At 45.1% G+C, this 23,276-nt stretch overlaps 1 protein-coding gene and 1 long non-coding RNA gene across 2 annotated transcripts in view; one reads left to right on the top strand and one right to left on the bottom strand.

The window, feature by feature from the left end:
* LOC139233855 (uncharacterized) overlaps positions 1-17,015 on the bottom strand; it is a 37,358-nt gene extending 20,343 nt beyond the window's left edge. Inside the window, exon 1 of the long non-coding RNA XR_011588228.1 lies at positions 16,934-17,015. This is a non-coding gene — a long non-coding RNA (uncharacterized lncRNA). The remainder of the gene's footprint in view (positions 1-16,933) is intronic.
* The window catches only part of asic2 (acid-sensing (proton-gated) ion channel 2), a 515,434-nt gene that overhangs the window by 43,024 nt on the left and 449,134 nt on the right, over positions 1-23,276 (top strand). The window lies entirely within an intron of this gene.

Here is a 23,276-nt window from a genome sequence, read left to right as displayed (position 1 = left end):
GAGGAAGACTTGCTTCCACTCTTAAAATGAGTTCCTTAGGTGGCTGAACAGTCCAATATGAGAGCCACAGTCCCTGTCACAGGTGAGACAGACAGTCGTTGAGGGAAAGGGTGGGTGGGACAGGTTTGCCACACGCTCTTTCTGCTGCCTGCACTTGGTTTCTGCATGCTATCGGTGACAAGACTCAAGGTGCTCAATGCCCTCCCGGATGCGCTTCCTCCACTCAGGGCGATCTTTGGCCAGGGACTCCCAGGTGTCGGTGGGGATGTTGCACTTGATCAGGGAGGCTTTGAGGGTGTCCTTGAAACGTTTCCTCCTTTGGCTTGTTTGCCATGAAGGCATTCAGAGTAAGGTGCTATATAAATGCAAGTCTTTTTTTTCACTAATATAAAGCTTAAATAACTCAGAGATGGCTTTGCACTAGTTAAATCCCCAAATTCTACTAGAACAGATGAGTGGAACCAAGTTGGAATAGATTCTAGTGTCACTTGATTCCCCTCATTGACTATTGGTTGTGCGTCATTATGCATTTAAGGATTATGCAATAAGCATATGAGGGAGAAGGGAATAGAGATGCTGATCGAGTTGGATGAGGGAGGATGGGAGGAGGCTGACAAGGCACATCAATGCCGGCATGGACTGGTTGGGCCGAATGGTCTGTTTCTGTGCTGCATATCTTATATGCAATTATACTCTCTGCTCTTCTGACCTTAAACTACTGCAGGATATGCATGATGATCCAGATTATGGTGTTCAGCAAAAAAGATAGAATGAGACTGGATGCAACCCAGAATCTCATCACCAGTTGTTCGAATAGATACATGAATATCTGATGAATTTTGATGCATTCACATGACAGTGCCCTTACAAAATAATATTCTGCGTGGAAGAGAAAAACAGAGTTAACATTTCGGGTCGACGACCCTTCGTTGGATCGATGATGACTGTTGTAATGCAGGAAATGCGGCAGCCAATTTGCGCACAGCAAGCTCCCACGAAGAGACCATTCGTCGACCCGAAACATTAACTCTGTTTTTCTCTCCACAGATGCTGCCTGACCCGCTGAGATTTCCAGCACTTTCTGTTTTTATTTCAGATTCCAGCATCCGCAGTGTTTTGCTTTTATAATAGTATTGTGCTTATTTTTCAATAATTTAGTGTTAAACTGTTTCAGTTTCTCTTTGTCGTAGTTTTAATCTTGTTTCAATTATGGTACCCACATACAAGTGTTGGCAAGTAATTACATTAAGTGTTACATTGGGCTTCTTAGATAAACAATGGCCCTGAGATTCTGGATTGGTGACTTCCTTCGGACGAACGCCTCCGACTTGAAATTTCTCTCCGAATGTACCTGGTGGTCCCGGAAGTTCCTTGGATTCCGGTCGGAGGCCTTCTTTCCACACGCTTCATAGCGCATCCATGTCTTCTAGTTTCGGGGAAACTGGAGTCACGTGGGCCTGGACAACCAATCACAGGACCGTATTCTCATTGATAGCAATGGGAACTCCGATTTTATGAGTTCCCATTACTATCAATGAGAATAACTCCCTAAAACACCCAAACACAACATAATAATAAATAATAAAAAACCACACATAATTAAAATTAATTGGAAAAAATATATATTTGGGGGATTTTTTTTAATGTGTTTTATTAGGGTTTAAAATAAACTTACCTTAGTGGACAGGGTTTTTAAAATAAAAATTTGTATTTAAATTTTATTTTTTATGTTTTAAAACTCTTACTCTGCTAAAAGTAAGCTATGCGCCTGCTTTTACCAGGCATAAGAGATTGAAGGACATTTTCTGGGCATGAGGTGGGCAAATAGCCCAATCTCGCCTGCGCGGATGTCCTTCTCCCGGGGATGCGGAGGATCTGTCAAAAGATACCTTGACCGATCGGAAAAGCTGGTTTTCGACGCATGCAATTGTGCACCAAAAACCGGCTTTTGCGAGGCCTCACCGAGTCTGTACGTATTCCGTACGGACCCAGCAAGGCCGGAATTTCAGGGCCAGAGTTACTTAATAGCATAGAACAAGGTGAGACTATTACCCTTGACTCTGCAGTGTGCATTCGCTATATACTGAGCCAGCTAAGCTTTTGTACAAGTAATTGGAATAAGATCAATGCTGTGTTTGCATTTTTTTTCATTCTGGGACTAATTTGTGTATGTAGAACCGTGAAAACAGACTTTCCCTCATGGCTAGGAAGGTAGATGCAGTGAGCATTAAACTATATTACAGCAGGAGCAGTAGTGCCTGTTAATCTCCCCTGTCGATGACTAGACCTGAACTATCCTGTGCTAATCAGCGACCTGGGAGACACTAATTGAACTCTGCGCTTTATAATTCTGGCCCACTCGTGCCTTTCTCTGGTGCAATATGCCCCATAGTTATTGCGTAACGCTCTGCGCGATTCTCACACTGACGAGAAAGAGCCAGGAGCCTCCTCACTTGCGCTTGCTTCCACACTGATGTTGTCTGCAGAGATCAGTTAACCCTGCCTCAGTATGTTCAGTTGAATTTGCCTTGTGGCTACATAGGCGAGAAGTATGATAGATAATTGCGCCTCAACGAGGTGCGAAATAGTCACCAGACACCGATTTCTGCCCAAAATAGCCGATGCGCCTAACATGTTGTAATTGACAATAATCGTAATGGGTAAGAGTTTGCCCGATTTTAAATGTGGCCAATTTTAAATGGCGGGGCCTCTACTGGCTTGAGTGCTGCCTCAGCTCCTTGGCAGACAGAAAACTCGGCCTCTATATTTATACTCTCCATCACGGGGATTGCTGGCTGTGGAAGTGTGTACACAGACCACCAAAACGAGGTGGGAATCGATGCCTTGCTTACATTTATAGCACAGCCATACATCTGGGTTTCTGTTGAACTAAGTGGTTTCCCCTATCATCAATGGAGGTCACGCACTATGGTGGTAAACATGAATGGTTTCTGATGATGGCACTGGCCAGTCTCTTCACTGCCGCCTGGACTGATCTTCCACAATATCAGAGAAAGTCCAGGGCTAAAGAGCTCAAGCTGAGAATGCAAGATTGCTTTATTGTTGCTGCTAGTATTCTGACTTCAGGGCAGATTCAGAGCACCAGCAACGCTCACACATTGTCGAAGTGCAATCTAAATATAAATATCATTTATTACATTAAATGGCATCCTTTGATAAAATCCCACTGCGTCGAATTTCACATTTTCTGTTGTTGAGAATTATTTATTTTCCCTCATGCATTACATGAGAAGTCTTTTATCAGATACCTTTTTGAACATATTTTCATGATGTTAATGAACAGCTTTGAAATGGAAATAGCTTCCTCACTTCATCAGCCACAAAATATGCTTCCATTGCTGACACCTGCTGAGTAGACTGAAAAAGGCACAGTATTTAAGTTAGCTTCATTGTTTTGAACAATGAAATCTAATATTGTGTAATGATCAGATAATCTTCATTTAAATCATCATCAAATGATCATTTCCAGTTAACTGTATAATCTATAGTATATTAAAAGTTTTGCGCACACGTCATTTAAGTGTCAAACTTTTGTCATGATTTTTCTGTCGCAATTTAATTTTCATATTTTATTGAGTTGTAATTGAGTTTGGATATTAAGGGAATCCAGGGATATGGAGGTCGGGCAGAAAGGTGGAGTTGAGGTCGAAGATCAGCCATGATCTTATTGAATGGTGGAGCAGGCTCGAGGGACCGAATGGCCTACTCCTGCTCCTATTTAAGTCTCTAAGCTAGGTGGCACTATTGTCTTGATTAAACATACCCCTAATTGGCTGACTCTATCATGTAATCAACTTTATCTTGGTCAGCCTTGGTTCTCCAAGCTGCAACTCCTAACTCCATTCCACTTCTGTAGGTCGAACTCCAGCAACAAAAACAGCAACTTGCATTTATATAGCAGCTTTAGCAGAGTAAAACGTCCCAAGGTGCTTCACAGGAGTGTTATTAAACAAAATTTGACACGAGCCATATGAGGAGCGGTGTCCAAAAGTTTGATCAAAGAGGTATAGCTTAAAGGAGGAGAGAGCTAGACATACAGAGAGGAAATTCCAGAGTTACGGGCCGAGGTAGCTGACTGCACGGCCACCCGTGCTGGAGCAATTAAAATCAGGGATGTGCAAGAGGCCAGAGTTGGAAGAGTGCTGCGAGCGCAAAGGCTTTATAAGGCTGGAGGAAGTTACAGAGATAGGGCTCTAACATGGTTTATTTTTGCTGTTTTCTTTTGTACTCCAACATTTTTTATTTGAAGCTGAGTTGCCTGTGGCATTATTTTCAAAACCCATTCCTTGTTACTTTTTTTTTTCAAGCCTCTGTTCCCGGTCATGTGTTTTAACTTTCCTCAGGCTCTTTTTTTTCAACTTCCAGAGCCTGCTGTTTTTTGTTTCTGATTTTCTTAAAAATCCTGCTCTTTTTTTTGAAGGCTCATTGCCCAGTCCTGGTCCCACAAATTAATTCTAATTCTGGTCTTGCAACCTTGACTAATACATTCCCATCCTTGAAGCTCCAGTCTGCAATCCAGTCTCCTCCTACCATACTGGCTCAAGTGGAGCATGGACTGCTTGGGCCGAATGACCTGTTTCTGTGCCATATATCCTCTGTAATCCTATGTAAGCATGCAGCCCAGAGAATTCCTTTCAGCTTCCTGTTAACGGATATGATGTAATTGGCATCACGGAGACATGGCTCCAGGGTGACCAAGGCTGGGAACTCAACATCCGGGGTATTCATCATTTAGGAAGGATAGACAGAGAGGAAAAGGAGGCGGGGTGGCGTTAAAGAGAAAATTAATGCAATAGTAAGGAGGGACATTCGCCTGGATGATGTGGAATCTGTATGGGTGGAGCTGCGGAATACCAAAGGGCAGAAAATGCTAGTGGGAGTTGTGTACAGACCACCAAACAGTAGTAGTGAGGTTGGGGACAGCATCAAACAAGAAATAAGGGGTGTGTGCAATAAAGGTATAGCAGTTATCATGGGCGACTTTAATCTACATATTGATTGGGCTAACCAAACTGGTAGCAATGCGATGGAGGAGGATTTCCTGTAGTGTATTAGGGATGGTTTTCTAGACCAATATGTCGAGAAACCAACTAGAGAGCTGGCCATGCTAGACTGGGTGATGTGTAATGAGAAGGGACTAATTAGCAATCTTGTTGTATGAGTCCCCTTGGGGAAGAGTGATCATAATATGGTAGATTTCTTTATTAAGATGGAGAGTGACACAGTTAATTCAGAAACTAGGTCCTGAACTTAAGGAAAGGTAACTTCGACGGTATGAGGCGTGAATTGGCGAGAATAGACTGGCAAAGAATACTTAAAGGGTTGACAGTGGATAAGCAATGGCAAACATTTAAAGATCACATGGATGAACTTCAGAAATTGTACATCCTGTCTGGAGTAAAAATAAAATGGGAAAGGTGGCTCAACCGTGGCTAACAAGGGAAATTACGGATAGTGTTAAAACCAAGGAAGAGGCATATAAATTGGCTAGAAAAAGCAACAGGACTGGGAGAAATTTAGAATTCAACAGAGGAGGACTAAGGGTTTAATTAAGAGGAGGAAAATAGAGTACGAGAGGAAGCTTGCAGGGAACATAAAAACTGACTGCTAAAGCTTCTATAAATATGTGAAGAGAAAAAGATTAGTGAAGACAAACGTAGGTCCCTTGCAGTCAGATTCAGGTGAATTTATAATGGGAAACAAAGAAATGGCAGACCAATTGAACAAATACTTCGGTTCTGTCTTCACGAAGGAAGACACAAATAACCTTCCGGATGTACTTGGGAACAGTGGGTCTAGTGAGAAGGAGGAACTGAAGGATATCCTTATTAGGCGGGAAATTGTGTTAGGGAAATTGATGGGATTGAAGGCCGATAAATCCCCGGGGCCTGATAGTCTGCATCCCAGAGTACTTAAGGAAGTGGCCCTAGAAATAGTGGAAGCATTAGTGATCATTTTCCAACAGTCTATCAACTCTGGATCAGTTCCTATGGACTGGAGGGTAGCTAATGTAACACCACTTTTTAAAAAAGGAAGGAGAGAGAAAACGGGTATTTAAAGACTGGTTAGCCTGACATCATTAGTGGGGAAAATGTTGGAATCAATCATTAAGGATGAAATAGCAGCGCATTTGGAAAGCAGTGACAGGATCGGTCCAAGTCAGCATGGATTTATGAAAGGAAATCATGCTTGACGAATCTTCTGGAATATTTTGAGGATGGAACGAGCAAAGTGGACAAGGGAGAACCAGTGGATGTGGTGTATTTGGACTTTCAAAAGGCTTTTGACAAGGTCCCGCACAAGAGATTGGTGTGCAAAATCAAAGCACATGGTACTGGGGATAATGTACTGACGTGGATAGAGAACTGTTTGGCAGACAGGAAGCAGAGAGTCGGGATAAAAGGGTCCTTTTCAGAATGGCAGCCAGTGACTAGTAGAGTGCCGCAGGGCTCAGTGCTGGGACCCCAGCTCTTTACAATATACATTAACGATTTAGATGAAGGAATTGAGTGTAATATCTCCAAGTTTGCAGATGACACTAAACTGGGTGGCAGTGTGAGCTGTGAGGAGGACGCTAGGAGGCTGTAGGATGACTTGGACAGGTTAGGTGAGTGGGCAAATGCATGGCAGATACAGTATAATGTGGATAAATGTGAGGCTATCCATTTTGGGGGCAAAAACATGAAGGCAGAATATTATCTGAATGGCGGCAGATTAGGAAAAGGGGATGTGCAACGTGACCTGGGTGTCATGGTTCATCAGTCATTGAAAGTTGGCATGCAGGTACAGCAGGCGGTGAAGATGGCAAATGGTATGTTGGCCTTCATAGCTAGGGAATTTGAGTATAGGAGCAGGGAGGTCTTGCTGCAGTTGTACAGGGTCTTGGTGAGGCCTCACCTGGAATATTGTGTTCAGTTTTGGTCTCCCAATCTGAGGAAGGACGTTCTTGCTATTGAGGGAGTGCAGCGAAGGTTCACCAGACTGATTCAAGGTATAGCTGGACTGACATATGAGGAGAGACTGAATCAACTGGGCCTTTATTGACTGGAATTTAGAAGGATGAGAGGGGATCTCATAGAAACGTATAAGATTCTGATGGGACTGGACAGGTTAGATGCGGGAAGAATGTTCCCGATATTGGGGAAGTCCAGAACCAGGGGACATAGTCTTAGGATAAGGGATAGGCCATTTAGGACTGAGATGAGGAGAAACTTCTTCACTCAGAGAGTTGTTAACCTGTGGAATTCCCTACCGCAGAGAGTTGTTGATGCCAGTTCATTGGATATATTCAAGAGAGAGTTCGCTATGACCCTTACAGCTAAAGAGATCAAGGGGCATGGAGAGAAAGCAGGAAAGGGGTACTGAGGGAATGATCAGCCAAGATCTTATTGAATGGCGGTGCAGGCGCGAGGGGCCGAATGGCCTGCTCCTGCACCTATTTTCTATGTTTCTATGAAGCACCACTGCAGAGTCAGAGAGAGAGAAGAAAATAAAAGAGGAGAGAGAGGGAGAACAAGGACTAAGATAGAACCGAAAATAGAGCTAAACGTAAGAGGAGACAGAAGGGAAGGATCAGGAAAAGAAGGAGGTGAGAGAAAGAGAGGGTGTGTATGAAAGAGAGGGAGAGTATGAAAGACACACCAATAGAATATGAAGGGGAATAAAAAGAGACACAGCGTGAAGGAAAAAGAGAAAGACAAAGTGTGAGATAGCGACAGAATATGATCTTTGAAACCCATCCCTGCCCAGTGCACTACAGCCCAATACTTGCTTGCCATGTCACCTGACCTATTCCCATCCATCAGCCCCTCTCCCACCTGAAAAGACAACCTCTGACTGTCAGACCCCCTTCCCTGACCTCTGATCCACCCCTCACTGATTCCCAGCCATCAACCACTGCATTGTCGGATGAGATTTTAAACTGATACCCCATCTGCTCTCTCAGGTGGACGTAAAAGATCCCATGGCACTATTTTGAAGAAGAGCAGGGGAGTTATCCCCCACTGTGCTGGCCAATATTTATCCCTCAATCAACATGTCAAAAAAAAAAGAGATTATCTGGTTATTATCACACTGCTGTTTGTGGGAGCTTGCTGTACACAATTTGGCTGCTGCGTTTCCTACATTACAACAGTGACTACACTCCAAAAGTACTTCATTGGCTGTAAAGTGCTTTGAGACATCCGGTGCTTTTCCTTCCTTCCTTCTTTCCCTTTCCCTTTCCCCCCCTTCCCTTCCCCCCTTCCCCCTTCATATCTAATAATCAGAATCATATGTATATTTCATACCACACAGGTATCCATAAAATATTAATGTAATAAAAACATTATATGCAAATGCTTTTCCCTATCCACTGCATCACACTTCCTGCATTACACTTCCTAGTCACACTTAATTATATATAAATGTATTCAAGGCAAATGTTATTTTGCTCACATGAAAATTGATTCCAGCAATCTTCAAAAAAATGAATTAATTTGGAATGTACAGAGAAATTCCCCTGCCATTTAAAAAAGAAACCTCATTAACACAGGAGTCAGAAAATCTATAGGGCTAGAAATTGCGTAGTGCCCCGCTTGGGGCGATAACTTTTGTGGGAGTGCAGAGAACCAATTCCAGTGGACACGAACTTCCGGTTTAGCGCTTCAGGAGAGAAGTGGAGCGCTAAATCAAGCGTTACCACTTCCCTTGCAGCGTAAAACGAGGCAAGAGGCAAAGCGCTACATAATGCACTATCAGAATCACAGGCTCCTTCCCTTCCTTTAAGGGAAAGACCATTGCTGAGGGCTCTGCAAGGAAAAAAATAGACTGCTCGGCGACAGCACCTGTGATCCGCGACGATCAGCCATAAGCACTCGAACAGAGTGCCGGGCCGATCAATCACGGCAGGAGAAAAAAACAAAAACAAGCAGAGAGAGGCGAGAATGATTTTTTGGTCTACCTGACCACCAATCCCTTTAAATACCACCAGCGCTAACCTGCAAAGGAAGTTCGCGGATGTCGGTACTTTTGCCACGCCCGGTCGGTAAGCCGTTAGTGCCCCGTTATCGCCCCACGGAGGCACTAACCGGAGGCACAAAGGAGGCAAGTTTCTCTCCCATAGTCTTTAACTTAATAAAATATCTTGACAATTATACTTGAGAGAAAGGAAATCATATATTTCATCCTGGGTTGTTGCTTGCAGCCAGAAAAGCTATTTAACTCTAATTGACCTCTCCATTACTGTATCTGTACAATGCAATTGAGCTCTCACTAACCAAAGGAACAATTTAACTTAAAGGGATCTGCTAAAATTTTAAGAATCTATAGCCCTACTTTCATCATTATTGATGCTAATCTGCATTTCATCTTATTGAATCAATTCATCTTGTATTTCATATGCCTGGGACTAGATAATGGAGGTGATTTTCTAATATGCCCTGCCAATAGGTAAGACTCCTCCAAAATGGAGAATTCTCCTAAATGGCCCCAAGTCTTTCTAAGGTGTCCCATTCCAAAAGTATAATGCTTTAAATCTACCTATAATCTCTGTAGTTTAGATGAATGAGAGGTGATCTCATTGAAACATATAAGAGTCTGAGGCGGATTGACAGGATAGATGGTGAGAGGTTGTTTCCCCCGGCTGGAGAGTCGAGACATAGTCTCAGGATAAGGGGTCGTCCATTTAAGACTGAGCTAAGGAGCAATTTCTTCACTCAGAGGGTTGTACCGCGCCCGACGCGGAATTGAGCCTTACGCCCCTCAGCGGTAGGGGGGCGGTGTTGGGGTGGTAGCGTGCCACTGAGATGTGCTTCAACGTCCCTCCCCTTCCATTAAAGGGGAGGGGCCACGGCGCACTCTGCATGGCCGTTTGGTGGCCGCCATTGGGCCGCCAGGGGCGTGCGAGGCCGGGCCAGCGGACGGAGTGCCGGGCTGCACGATGGCGGCCGGTCCACATCAGGGCCGCCATGGTCGAGCCGACCCGAGAGTTGACCCACTAACAAAAGATGGCGGCCCGGGGCGCTGCAGGACTCCCCTTAAACAGCACCTCGGGAGCGGATGTCAGCCAGCCTCTGGAAAAGAGAAGCCTAAGTGGAAATAGTTGCCTTGAAATTTATGAAGAGGTTCGATAAGTGTACATGGGGAAACTTGTATCCACTTGTGGGTACAAGGGGCATTCATATAAGATAGCTACTGACAGATTAAGCAAATAATTTGGGAGGAATTTCTCTACACCGAAAATGTGGAATTCGCTACCGAATGTAGTGATTGAAGCAGATTGAATTGATGCATTTAAGCGGAGGCTGGTGCATACATGAGGGAGAAGGAAATAGAGGGATATGGGTCCAGGGTGGCAAGAGGTAATTAGAGTGGGTGGAGGCTCGTGTGGAGTCGTCATCATCATCATCATCATCATAGGCAGTCCCTCAGAATCAAGGAAGACTTGCTTCTACTCTTAGATGGTTGACCAGTCCAATACGAGAGCCACAGTCCCTGTCACAGGTGGGACAGATAGTCGTTGAGGGAAAGGGTGGGTGGGACAGGTTTGCCACATGCTCTTTCTGCTGCCTGCACTTGATTTCTGCATGCTCTCTGTTATGTTCAGAATAACCTCACAAGACTGTGTGCTGTAAGCTCAAACTGGTGTGACCTTAGTCTCTTTAATCAAACTCCAGAGTGCTGAAGCAGCATGGCAGACAGCATGCTCAGCGCCCTCCCGATGCACTTCCTCCATTTATTGGGCGGTCTTTGGCCAGGGACTCCCAGGTGTCAATGGGGATGTTGCACTTTTTCAGGGAGGCTTTGAGGGTGTCCCTGTAACGTTTCCTCTACCCACCTTTGGCTCGTTTGCCGTGAAGGAGTTCCGAGTAGAGCGCTTGCTTTGGGAGTCTCATGTCTGGCATGCGGACAATGTGGCCTACCCATTGGAACTGATCAAGTGTGGTCAGTGCTTCAATGCTGGGGATGTTGGCCTGTCGAGGACGCTAATGTTGGTCCGTCTGTCCTCCCAGGGGATTTGTAGGATCTTGCGGAGGCATCGTTGGTGGTATTTCTCCAGCAACTTGAGGTGTCTACTGTACATCGTTCGTGTGGAGTATAAGCATCAGCATAGACAAGTTGGGTCGAATGGCCGATTTGTGTGCTGTAGACTCTGTGTTATTCTATGTAACCTTAGATTGTGGAAACTTGCTTATACAAATAGGAGACGTGCACTGTGCTTGCAGTATGTAATACCACGCATTGCCCCTGAAGCACACGTTTAGCTAGTTCTACTGTTTCCCAAAATTAAATGACACTAATTAAAGGATTGTCTGTTTAAAAACTAGTCTTTCCTATTAGCATTCGCATCAGAGCAAGTTCTCTGTCAGTGGTAACACAACTTTGGGACCAGTAAAATCCCATGTGGAATAAAGTCTTTTAGTGTTTATAGCTAATCGCAATATTTCGCATCAAAACGGTAATTAATTTTTAAATGAGTGCAGTGGAACAGAGGGAATTTTGTTGTTTGAAATTTCAAACGCAAGACAGTGGAACACTGCTAGCAATTCGTCTAAGTTGCAGTTGGAATTCATTTCAGAGCAGCCATATGAAGAGGCACAGAATCATAGGGCGAGAAAATGCCCCTCGCCCCGATTGGGGGCGGTAACCTTATGGTGCCAGGACTTCCTGCCCCCGGCCGGGAAGTTCCGCCCCCGACCCCGACATGGAATTGGGCCGTATGCCTCTGAAAGGAAACTGAGCGCTGAGTCCGACACTCCGCCCCCTTTGAGAGGCGCTCCCAGGATGGTAGCGTGGCACTTCCATTAAAGGGGAGGGCCGCTGCGCACTCTGCAGGCCCCATGTTGGCCCCCACCGGGCCACGAGGGACACGACTGACGGGGCCAGTGAACTGGCGCCCAAAACGAAGTGCCGGGCTGCACGATGGTGGCCCTGTCGGCGCGAGGGCCGCCATTGTCCGGCTGACTCTAGAGTCGGCCGACAAATAAAGATGGCGGCCCGGGGTGCTACAGGCCTCTCCCCTTTAAGGGGCGCCCCGGCAGCGGATGTCCACTAACTTTGCAACCCGCGAAGCCGGCTTTGACATCCGCCCACGCCAGCCTCGCGACCCGCGGGGCATTTTCCTTCGTGGGGCAGAAAAGGGTCGGTGCGCACGGCGCTGACGTCATCACCGGTTGCGCGCTGGCTCAGGGCGCTAATTATGGGGGACAGCACCTCCCAAACCTCCACGGTAATTTACAGGGCGGCGGTAGCGCCCCCCCTCCCCCAGGCTAAAATCCTCAGAGGCACTAACGGGAGCTATAAAAGGGGGCAATTCTGCCTCCATAACCTGCTCAAATTACTCACGCAAATCACAGGAGAAAGAGACTACAATTTCACACAGCAACATGAAGAAACTACTCTTGAAGTTTGGGGCCTTAGGCATGTAGACCTAGCTGACGATTGGAAAATACGATCTATAAAGAACAGCACAGTGAATGAATATTTCATGAGTCCTTATAACGAGATAGCACCCCATTCGCTTTTGAGTTGTTGATTCCATCCAGATATTTTACACCAATGAAGTAGCTTCATTCAGTCAATCATATTTACTTGTGAACAGGCATGTCTCATGTGCCTGGCTTCAACATTGGAAGTAAAAGCAATGTGCCTGATGAAACATCTCACAGCTTGCAACCCTTTCACGAATGAAGAGAATTTTGATTTAGATTTATGAGCAGATAAAAAAGGAAAATGGGGAGTACGCTTCCGAAAAGTTATCTTTTTGGACAAAGGTAAAATATGATTTTAAAATACCAACAAATTCCTTACAGAGGCAAACCGCTCTTGAACTGTGGGTTAAAAGGATACGAGCTGGGAAGCTGAAAATGGTCTGCCTCAATGTCGTGGGGATCTTTTGTTGCAGTGAGCCAAGAGATTGCTCGGACATGCCCTGCAGTTCGGTCATATGATGTCTTGGAAAGGTCTCTGAGTGACAGTGTGCCTGAAGTTGATGGGCAAGGGCATTTGAGGGGAAATGAATAGAGTGAGTTAACAAACCAGTGATCCAACCTCCTTAATCTTTTGTTCCCAGTCACCGAGTCAAGCTGTAAACCATCTGGTTGAAGCCATTTCAGAGAGCGGTGCATATTTTCCATAACCACATTGAGATGGGCGTCCGTTCCTTCTGTCTGTCAAGGAAGTTCGGGTGTACAAAATATTAAATGATATAGGTTAGGTAAGCTAGGCCTGTTATTTCAGAGTAAAGCAAGACGGTAAGACATTAAATTGGTGAAAAGTAAGCGTAAAACCGATATTAAGAATATCTTTACTCAGTAAATTGGAATAATCTGCCTTGCAGGGCGCGAGGGAGAGATTATTCAAAATGCAATTGGATGCTGAGATGGGAAAGTTGGAGTGCTAGAGGGATGAGCTTCAATGGACCCAATCCATTTGCTTGTCTCCGACCCTTCTTCTCTTCTTCCTCCATCTTACACACGGAGCAAGATAAAAGCAGCCCTCCGCAGTTGGAGTTGATACGCTCAGGCAGACACGACGCAGGGTGATGGTAGTCTTTAAATGGCGTGGTTGGCTTTATCTGTCAGCCACGCTAACATGGGGTTAAAATAACATCAATGTCTCAATAACGTCATCCGACCTCGACTTTTGCATCTTAGCCGTGGCTCAGTGGATAGCACACCCATCTCTGAGTCGGAAGGTTGTGGGCTCAAGTCCCACTCTGCAGACTTGAGCACATAAATCCAGGCTGACACTCCAGTGCAGTGCTGAGGGAGTGCTGCACTGTCGGAGGTGTATTCTTTTGGTTGAGATGTTAAACCGAGGCCCTGTTTGCTCTCTTGGGTGGACGTAAAAGATCCCATGACAGTATTTTGAAGAAGAACAGGGGAGTTATCCCCGGTGTCCTGGCCAACATTTATCGCTCAATCAACATAACAGAAACAGATTATCTGGTCATTGTCACAATGTTGTTTGTGGGAGCTTGCTGTGCGCAAGTTGACTGCTGCGTCTCCCACATTAAAACAGTGACTACGCTTCAAAAGTACTTCATTGGCTGTGGAGCACTCTGAGATGTCCAGTGGCCATAAAAGGCACTATATAAATGCAAGTCCTTCATTCTTTCTCAACAAGGCTGCCACATGCCGGGGGCAGAAGCTGCCTAAAATGTGCCTGTTAAAATATCATGGGGCACGAGTACAGCATGCACAAGATGAGTACCACGCTGAAGATATTTTAATCTCCTCTTCTCATCTGGCGTGGGGGTTTTAAAATCCGACCTAAAATCTTTGGATTTGAACGGAGGATCATTTTATGAATTCTCTTCTTGGAGTATTGAAAAACGAGAATACTTTACCCAGCTGCTGACAATGTTGACGACGGTTTAATGAGACTATTCGCGTACAAGTCAGAACGTGAAAGGTCCACAAATATCTTTAGCCCTTGATTTTTGAATCGGTGCAGGGCAATCCTGGGAAGGGTCCTGGCGGCTGGGAGTCCCCTGTGAAGAGTTGTACGGGTGGCCATGGACCGTTTGAACACCCGGGGCCTGGTTATCATTTGTCCGAGCTGTCTCCTGCCCAGACCCGGCAGGTGTGATGTCAAGGCTGGCGGGTGGGAATGGAAATTCGGGCGGGAGCCCAACAGCACAGGGGACCTAAGGGAATGGCAGTTCGTGCTGGCTGGAGCTGGAACAGAGAAGCAAGGCTGGGGCTGAGAAGGCCCAAGGAATCCTTGTGGGGCCGAGGGTAACACTCATACAAGGAATCTTCAAAAAAGTTAAATAAAAATACACACCTTGGCCTCTTCTGGCCACTCTGCTGACTCCCGCCAAGTCTGGACGTCGGGCTTGGCCCCATTTGTACCTCTCGATTTTCTGAGCTAAAATTGCATTGTGGTGCCAATTTACCATGACTTCTGAATGTAAATTAGGTCCCAGTATGTGCTATTATGTCACGGGTATTTTCATTGAGTAAGTTGGTTCTTGCTCTGGAGTCAAGAACAATAATTTTAGCATGGGTGTAAAGCTGCAATTATGGTATAAATTCAAACTAAACCTGACCAGATCCTGGCCTAAGTGGTGTGAGATTCCCTGGAGGAGGTAGTCTCGCTCCTCCTTTTGCTTTTGGTGTCAGTTCAACCCTTGACACCTGATCTACATGCCACAAATTTAACACTGATGCCAAGCCAAAACAACTGTGCACCAGTGTTAATCTTATAGTGTAATGCATGGATGTACTATATAAATCATAGAAACATAGAAATTTACAGCACGGAAGGCGGCCATTTCGGCCCATTGTGTCCTTGCCAGCGACAAAGAGCTATCCGGTTTAATCCCATTTTCCAGCTCTTGGTCAGTAACCTTGGAGACAATTTGGTGCTGCATCCAACCTGTAAGTGCTCCACACTTTTACTGCCTTGTATAAAGTAAGATATTATCTTTTTCCTTCGCTTTCTCCTCTTGGCTTAAAGGACAGAAATATTTTGACACAAAACTGCTTGCGTCAATCTACATCTGAGATTTTAATAAGATTAGTTATTTATTCACCTTCAAAACGAGCAGGTACAGTACCCTGTCCAGATTGTTGGCTTCTACCTACACCAGCTGGAGGATTACTCTCATATGACAAGACGTGCTGTTTTTAAAATGAATCCGGTGAAAGCAAGATATACTAATACTCCAGAGACCGATTGAGTAAGCTATGGAGGGCTCTAATGATAACTACTTGTGACAGGTGGCATCTCTCGCCAAAACCTTTCAATCAGACAAGCACTGGAACACTGACAGCATCTTTACCCCTGTTGTTTTTGTATTTGAGTCGAAAGCATTAGGAAGCGAAGGGCTCCAATCACTTAGGACTTGTCTGAGTCCAGACTTCAAGACTTTTCACGGATCAATGGCTTCATCCCTCACTCTGAAAAGAATTTTGAGGAATTTGCTGCGTATTCCCCTGTATGACTCCAATCACCGCTAGTGTGCTGGAGTATCTCTTCTGTGGCACTTAAAAAAAATTTAAAAAATGATTGGCCCAGAAATTGCTGGAGAAAATAATGAAGCATTCACGGAGCTATCTACTATTAATTCGTAATAGATCCAGCGATTTGTGGTGAAGAGGAGATACGCCATGTGTTTCGATTCTCCGCAAATTCCTGGATGATTTGCCTTTGGTCTTGACAGAACCAAAAAAAATTAAACCTCGTTCGGAGCCTCCCCATTGAAGTTCATTGCGTGTCATGAAATTGGTGCATTTACGTTATTAATGCAAATTAATCTCTCCACAGCTATTTAGGGCTGGTACTTCATGTGGTAAGGACCCTGTTCATGATGTGATTTATGGTCCTGACATGACACTCAACTTTGGAGACCCAGATAGACAACAATGAAGCGGTAAAGTCTCACTCCCACAGTTAGTAAATTGTTCCTAGAGGTTTTATTTCAAAGCTTTTCATTTGTCCTGGCAGTAGTTTTGTGCCAGTCTTGCCATCAACACTCCTATTTGCATTGGAAGGTAATCATTTTCAGGATGCAAAGCAGTTTCAACCATTCAGAATTATAGATTGGATAGATTTTGTTCAGAATATAACATTTGAGACACGCATGGTAAGTTTAGTGTGATCGGCAAGAAAAAGTTGAATTTGGACCTATGGTTCCCAAAACTCTCCGCAATTGGGGTTTTCCTCACCTCATGTCTGGGTGTGTTGCAGACTAATTCATTGAGAATGATTATTATGATTAGTCAGCAACTCCATTATTGTTTTGTCATGTGACTACCAGGATGGTAGAAGGTAGACTAGATGCATCTTAGTCTTTTTCTTCTAGCAATTCCTATGTTCCAATGGCAGCAGTTCTATTGGGCCCAAGTTTCAGCTGTCCCGCAGAACAGCGCATCTTCGAGAGGCCCGCCTATTTTGTGTAATTAAAAGCGCGCCTAAAACTTACCTCGCAATTCTCGGTGTTCAGCAGGCCTGTTAGCAGTCGGCGCGGCACAGCACAAGCAGCTGGGGGCAGAGCTACAGCCCTGTGCCGAAAAGAGTGCCGGCAGCTGCACGCGTGCGCAGTGGAGTCTGTGCGCGTGCGCAGTAGCTCCTGGCCCTCCCAGCGCGTCCTGTCTCTGGGCGACCCTATCCCTGGCCGAAGGGACGTTGTGATGTTCGCCGCCCCTATCCCGGGCCGAGTGGCCTGCCTGCCTCACCGTCCTTTACCTCGCCTCGTCGCCACTGCCCTTACCTCGAGACCTCCTCGTCGGCCCACCCAAACTCCACGTCTGTGATGAGGCAGCCTGACCAGCTCTTCGGCGGGGTCCACCCGATCATCTCCTCGGCGGCGGGGCCCGCCCAAACTCCTCCCTGGTGGCGGGCCCCGCCCGAACACCTCCTCGGCTGTGGGGCCGGCCCGGACCAGCTCTTCGGCAGGCAGGGCTGTGTGTGCTGTTGGAGGGCTCCCAGTGCTCCTGAACAGACAGGTGCTGCAGTAGGTGAGTAGAAACTTTTAATTTCTTATTTATTGATCGATTTATTGGTTGACTTATTGATTTACTTCTCATTTATTATTGATGATGGCTCTTTATTGCTAAAAGTGAAGTGTTTAATGCTTTGGAAAATCCCCTAACTTCCCTCTAACTTGCCTTCCTCCGCCCTCCCCTCCCCGCCCCCATCTTTGGCTACCTGCGCCTAATTTCTAAAGGTTTTTCTGAGCATACAAAAGTCGACACTTACTCCGTTCTAAGTTAGTTTGGAGTAACTTTTCGCTGCCTAAACTTGCAAAACAGGCGTAAGTTGCTGGTAACACCCACTTTTGGAAAAAAAAGGGAACTAAAACAAAACTAAACTAACTCATTAGAACTGGAGCAAACTAAATGCCGAGAATTGCGATTTCTAAGATACTCCAAATTAAACAAAAAAATAGGAGCAACTCCATCCGAAACTTGGGCCCATTGTTCCTGATCATGCATGGTTAAAGAATGTTTGTATATTTCGCATACCGACCCTACCATTCACTCATAACTTCTACAATAATTCCCAAACACAACTGGTTTACAATGTCCTCTTCGTCTGCTTGTTCTTTAAAATATCTTGCTTTTTCTTTCTGCCTCTTCTCTCTCTCTCTTTCTCTCTCTTTTTCTTTCCCTCTCTTTATTTCTCTTTCTGTCACTAATTTGACTAATTTCCTTCTCCGTCATCCGCTGTGTTTCTCTATCCTTTTGTTTCATTGGTTAAGGAGATAGTCGACTGGCCATGACATTCATGCAGTCCCTGATGTGACGTTGACATCTCTGCGCCTTTATCAATTCGCATTTCTAGCAATGTGCGGTGTATATCGTGTGATCTGAAGGGTGAGGTAAAAAGTTCAAGTTCTCCTCCAAGTCACACCCCATCCTGACTTGTAAATATATCTCCTTTCCTTCATCGTTACTGGGTCAAAATCCTGGAACTCCCTTCCTAACAGCACCGTGGGAGTACCTTCACCACACGGACTGCAATGGTTCATGAAGGTGGTTCACCACCACCTTCTCAAGGCCAATTAGGAATGGGCAATAAATGCTGGCCTTGCCAGCGACGCCCACATCCCAGGACTGAATAAAAAGAAATTCAGGTTGTTCGCCATGAGATGAGCCATTCCAGCAGTTTCTGGGCCAATAATTTTGCTAAAAGTTCAAACTCTGTTTTAGAAAATGTTTGTATCCAGAAAGCAAGTTCCCTGCTTTTGCGAACATCTATATTGAATGGATTTTCTCATGTTATACCTCAGGTATACTTCTTAATAAAATTGCCAAAGGGTGGAAAACATACCTCCAGAGTCGTGTCTGCTTGAAGGTATTGTGCTGATCCAGTCAGGAGATGAAACATTTAGATTTCCAGCATCCGCAATATTTTGCTTTGTAGGAGATGAAACATGTTTCCCTTTTATACCCAGTATCAAGCAGTGCAGTCCGTGCCTCTTGCTACCTCCAAAATGGCAATATATTCTGCCTCTGGTATTGTGCTGAGAAAGAATGCAGGCCCCCTGGCCCCTGACTAGTCCCTTACCAAAAGTGTAACTTCAAGGGGACCTACTGTTCTCTAGAAATGGCTGAATCACAACTGCATTCTTCATACATGCTTTTATGATTTTGTTCCAAATAGTGAATAGTGAAGATCTTCCCTAAATGTTGTTTTATCTACATTTCCAGTGCACTGTCAAACTAAACACAGCCTAATAAAGTTCTGTTTCATTCACAGTTAGTAATTATCCACATCTCGGTAGTGCTGAAGAAAGACCACTATTCCAGATCGCATGCAGCTATTCTTCCCAACTTGTCGTGCTTTAATCAAGAGACGAATCACCTGGATTTTGGGGAAAGGGGTGTTTATTCCTGAGCACACCAGTTTTTAAGCTCTGGGAACCCTACCAGTCTGATGTTAGCACCAGTGCACTGGGAAGGGACACATAGCACTTACAGGGTTGGTGCACAGTGTCGAGCAGTCTGGTCTGACACACATACTATTTGCAACAGAGTTATCTGTAAATGTCAGCTGTGGCTCAGTGGTAGCATTCACATTTCTGAGTCTGAAGGTTGTGGGGGAGTTCAAGTCCCACTCCAGAGACTTGAGCACATAACTCTAGGCAGATAGATACCTGAGTGCAGTGCTGCGGGAGTGCTGCGTTGTGGGAGGTGGCATCTTTCAGGTCTTGTACCGAGGCCCCGTCTGCCCTCTCAGGTGGACGTGAAAGATACCGCAGCAGTATTCGAAGAAGTGCAGGAGAGTTTCACACGGTGTTCAGGCCAACATTCTATCTCTTAACAGCACCTAAAACAGACGATCTCAGAGGCGAGAAATGATAAGAGCTTGCTGTGTGCAAATTGGGTGCTTTGTTTCCTATATTACACTGCGACTGCACTTCAAAAGTACTTTACTGGTTGTAAAGCATTTGGAAAGTCAGGAGACATTCTGCAACTACTTTTACTCTAGAAGTCATTTTAAGTTGTGTACTCTGAGCTAAGATAATCAGTCTTCCTCACACGCACAGTGGGGCCTCGAGATGACAAGCTTTTACATCTGAAAGCCAACAAAAAAGCATTTTTTTTTTACGTGAAATCCTTCAAGCCTCCATAAATCAAACAGCAGCTGTCCGAAACAATATCTCCTGCCACAAGAACAGCACCAGCTCAGCTTTTCATAGAGTTTGATGATAAATGACTTTGGAGGAAATAAAAGCAACTTAGCATTAAACTCTGCTGAATTATATAATCACAGTTACCTATTCAATCTCCAAGGCATACAGTGTCCCTCTCCATGTCTAAGACTGTACTGAGTTGCACGTGTAAACGTCTGTGCCCATGTAGCCTTGTTTTTCTCTTTGATATTTCTGCAGAATTTAAATGAGCAAAAGCACTATGTTCCAAACTACAAATAGAAGTTAAAGTAATCTAAATTAACATCGAAACAGAAAATGCTGGAAATACTCAGAACTGAAAAGGTCATGGACCTGAAACGTTAACTCTGTTTCTCTCTCCACAGATGCTGCCTGACCTGCTGAGTATTTCTCGCAGTTTCTGTTTCTAGTTCAGATTTCCAGCATCTGCAGTATTTTGCTTTTGTATTAATATAAACTAACTATTTGTGGCAATAAATTTTGCTTGCTCTGTGCCAAACCACATAAAAGCACTGTTAGTTAACTGAGAGTGTTTTTGATTAGTCTGGCTGAGGCATTGAATCGCAGAATGTCTGTGCTAGTATTTGTCTTTTAATGATATGAATTTCTTTGAGAATCTACCTCTTTGCCCTTCTCCCTTCCACATTTCTCTCTACTTCTCTCTTGTTTTTGTACTAAACTATCTAACTATGTCCCTCGACATATACCCAACTGTCAGTGCAATTGCTGTACACCTACCTGTTTAGCATTTTATATTAATCTATAATTCTCCCTGGATTGGTATAATCTGTAAATCAAATCCATATCAAGCTCTAGCAGCATTGATCTAGATCTATTTATATGGGGTCAATAAGGCAATGAAAAGTGCTGAAGAGTGGTAGCCACTGGTGTTCCATATTATTGGGTACAAAGATCTGATGCCTACTCCATGCCCAATGTGATCAAGGAGGGCAATGCGGCTGGGAAGGACCAAGTGCATAAGCAGTCGGCATAGCAACCGTGCACAAGGCTCATTAAGGCCACGATTTTTCTTCAAATGAGGCCAAAGTCTAATGAAGCTATCGGGAGTGCCTGAGCAGTGCTCCATCACTCAGAGTTTAGTTTTAGTGTTGTCCCTGAGCAATCTCGCCTTGGAATTGATCCATCCTGCACTTACGCCAGTGGATGTACTTGGCCTCCAGCTACCAATTCTTCAAAGGGGTCTTTGCACCCCAAAGGATTTTGAAACCATAGTGATGCTTAAAGGGCAGCCAGCATCCCAGCATCTGACCCTCATGACACTCCTCGCTTGTAATGCATTATGTACTGGGAATACTACACAAATATTTAAATAAACTAACCTTGCATTATTGTGGTACAGATGCAATCAGTGCCTGATGGCACCATGCCAAGATTCCATTATCTATTCCTACAGATATGTCTCCATTACTATTGGACCTATATTGAACTTTTACATGTATATCTATATCTATATCGATAACTTTCACTCGTTCAACCCATGTAAATCTACCCATTCATATTCATCCATTCATATTGCTATCAAACCATATCTCTGTTCATCTAGATACCGATATAAATTTGTCTATTTTAGCTCGTATCCGTTTATACAATCATCTACCTAATCTAATGTATTTCCATTTAGCGTAGATCTATCCACATAGAGCAACCCATACGTCGATTCTTTAACTGTTTATGTATTTAATCTCTGCCTCTTTTAGTTTATTTCTGTCCAACCAATCTTTAATGCACAATTTTGAGTTTCTCTTTTGAGTGTGGCAGGAAAGTAGAGAAATTGTTGCAGCAATCTCCGCCCCCATTTCAATGATAATCTCTACTGGCTCCGCCCCAGGAAAGGTCAACATGCCCACCTCCTGTATGTGAAAACCCTGATACCAGAAGGACATTTGGGGTCGGGCTCCATCTCATAATGGGAGGAGGTTCCACCCACTGACCCCAAAATCTAACAGTCAAAGATTCGGTACCGCTCCTTGGTACCAGCCACGAAGCGGGAGTTCCTGTGACAGAGGCAAATGTCCCACCCTGAGAGCTTTATTGGGTTTACCGCCCCCCCCCCCCCCGAGAGGAAGTGGAGTGCTAGGTCTCGTGCTGCACTTCCTCTCGGGGACGGGACCGGGGCTCAAAGAGATGTGAATTTTCCAGCGCTATGCCTTGGTGGGAGGACAGGGTCCCCCCTTCCATTAAAGGGGAGGGCTAAGCTGTCAACTCTGTGGGAGGCAGAAGGGGCCATCGCTAGACCATCAGGTAGTGCGGTGCTGTGGCAGTAGCAAAGATCCGAATTTTTGCCCCTAAATCTATGAAGGGACTTTGAATGTGGCGCAGTACATGGGTTTAGGTGAGGTTTGGTTGGGGGGGGGGAGGGGCGCGGGGGGGGGCATTAGCATCCGGACGCCGGCTCCAATGCATCGATTTCCAAGTTTAACTCGGGCATGTTCAGCTTAACTCCCTTGGGAGAGGCAAGTTAGCAATTTAAGTATGGTAATTGCTCCATTGTAGCAATATTTATCTATATTCGAATTTAATAGTGCATCCACAAGTTTCCCGGGCTTCCTGAATCTTGCCATTGAAACCAAGGAGAGAACACAACCACTATTCATGGGGCTCATTAAATGCCAGGTAAAAACTGCAATAAATACTCGGTGCTCATAGCTGCTTTCGTACCACTGGGAAAGTGTTTGTTCAGAGTCCTTGTGGTGAGAGGTTAGTTTCTACACTTTGCAGATTTTGAGACTCAGATTAGGACGGGAGGGTACATTGGCTGCCTTTGATTGGACCTCGGGCAAGAAGCAAGATGATCAACAGGCAGCTGTGCAGAGACCTGTGGGTGGTGAGCAGAATTGGGAGCAGAAGCAGAGAGGGGAGCAGCAGTGGGTTGAGCTCACACCAGGAACAGAGTGTAGAGGCAGAGGCTCAGCTTCCTAGACCTCTCGGAAGAGCGGTGCTTCCGGAGGCTGAGGTTTTCCCGTCGGATGGTGGCCGACATCTGCAGCCTCTGAGACGAAGACCTGCTCCCTGTTGGACCTGGTGACCACGCATTTTAGTGGCTGTAAAAGTGACCACTGCCCTCAACATTTTTGCCTCTGGATCCTTCCAAGGTTCTGGCAGGGACATATCCAGGGTCTTCCAGTCG

Source organism: Pristiophorus japonicus, chromosome 21 (assembly GCF_044704955.1).
Source record: "Pristiophorus japonicus isolate sPriJap1 chromosome 21, sPriJap1.hap1, whole genome shotgun sequence".
In the NCBI taxonomy this organism is placed as follows: Eukaryota; Metazoa; Chordata; class Chondrichthyes; family Pristiophoridae; genus Pristiophorus; species Pristiophorus japonicus.
Note: the sequence above shows the minus strand (reverse complement) of the source record. Positions and strands in the feature narration are given on the sequence as shown.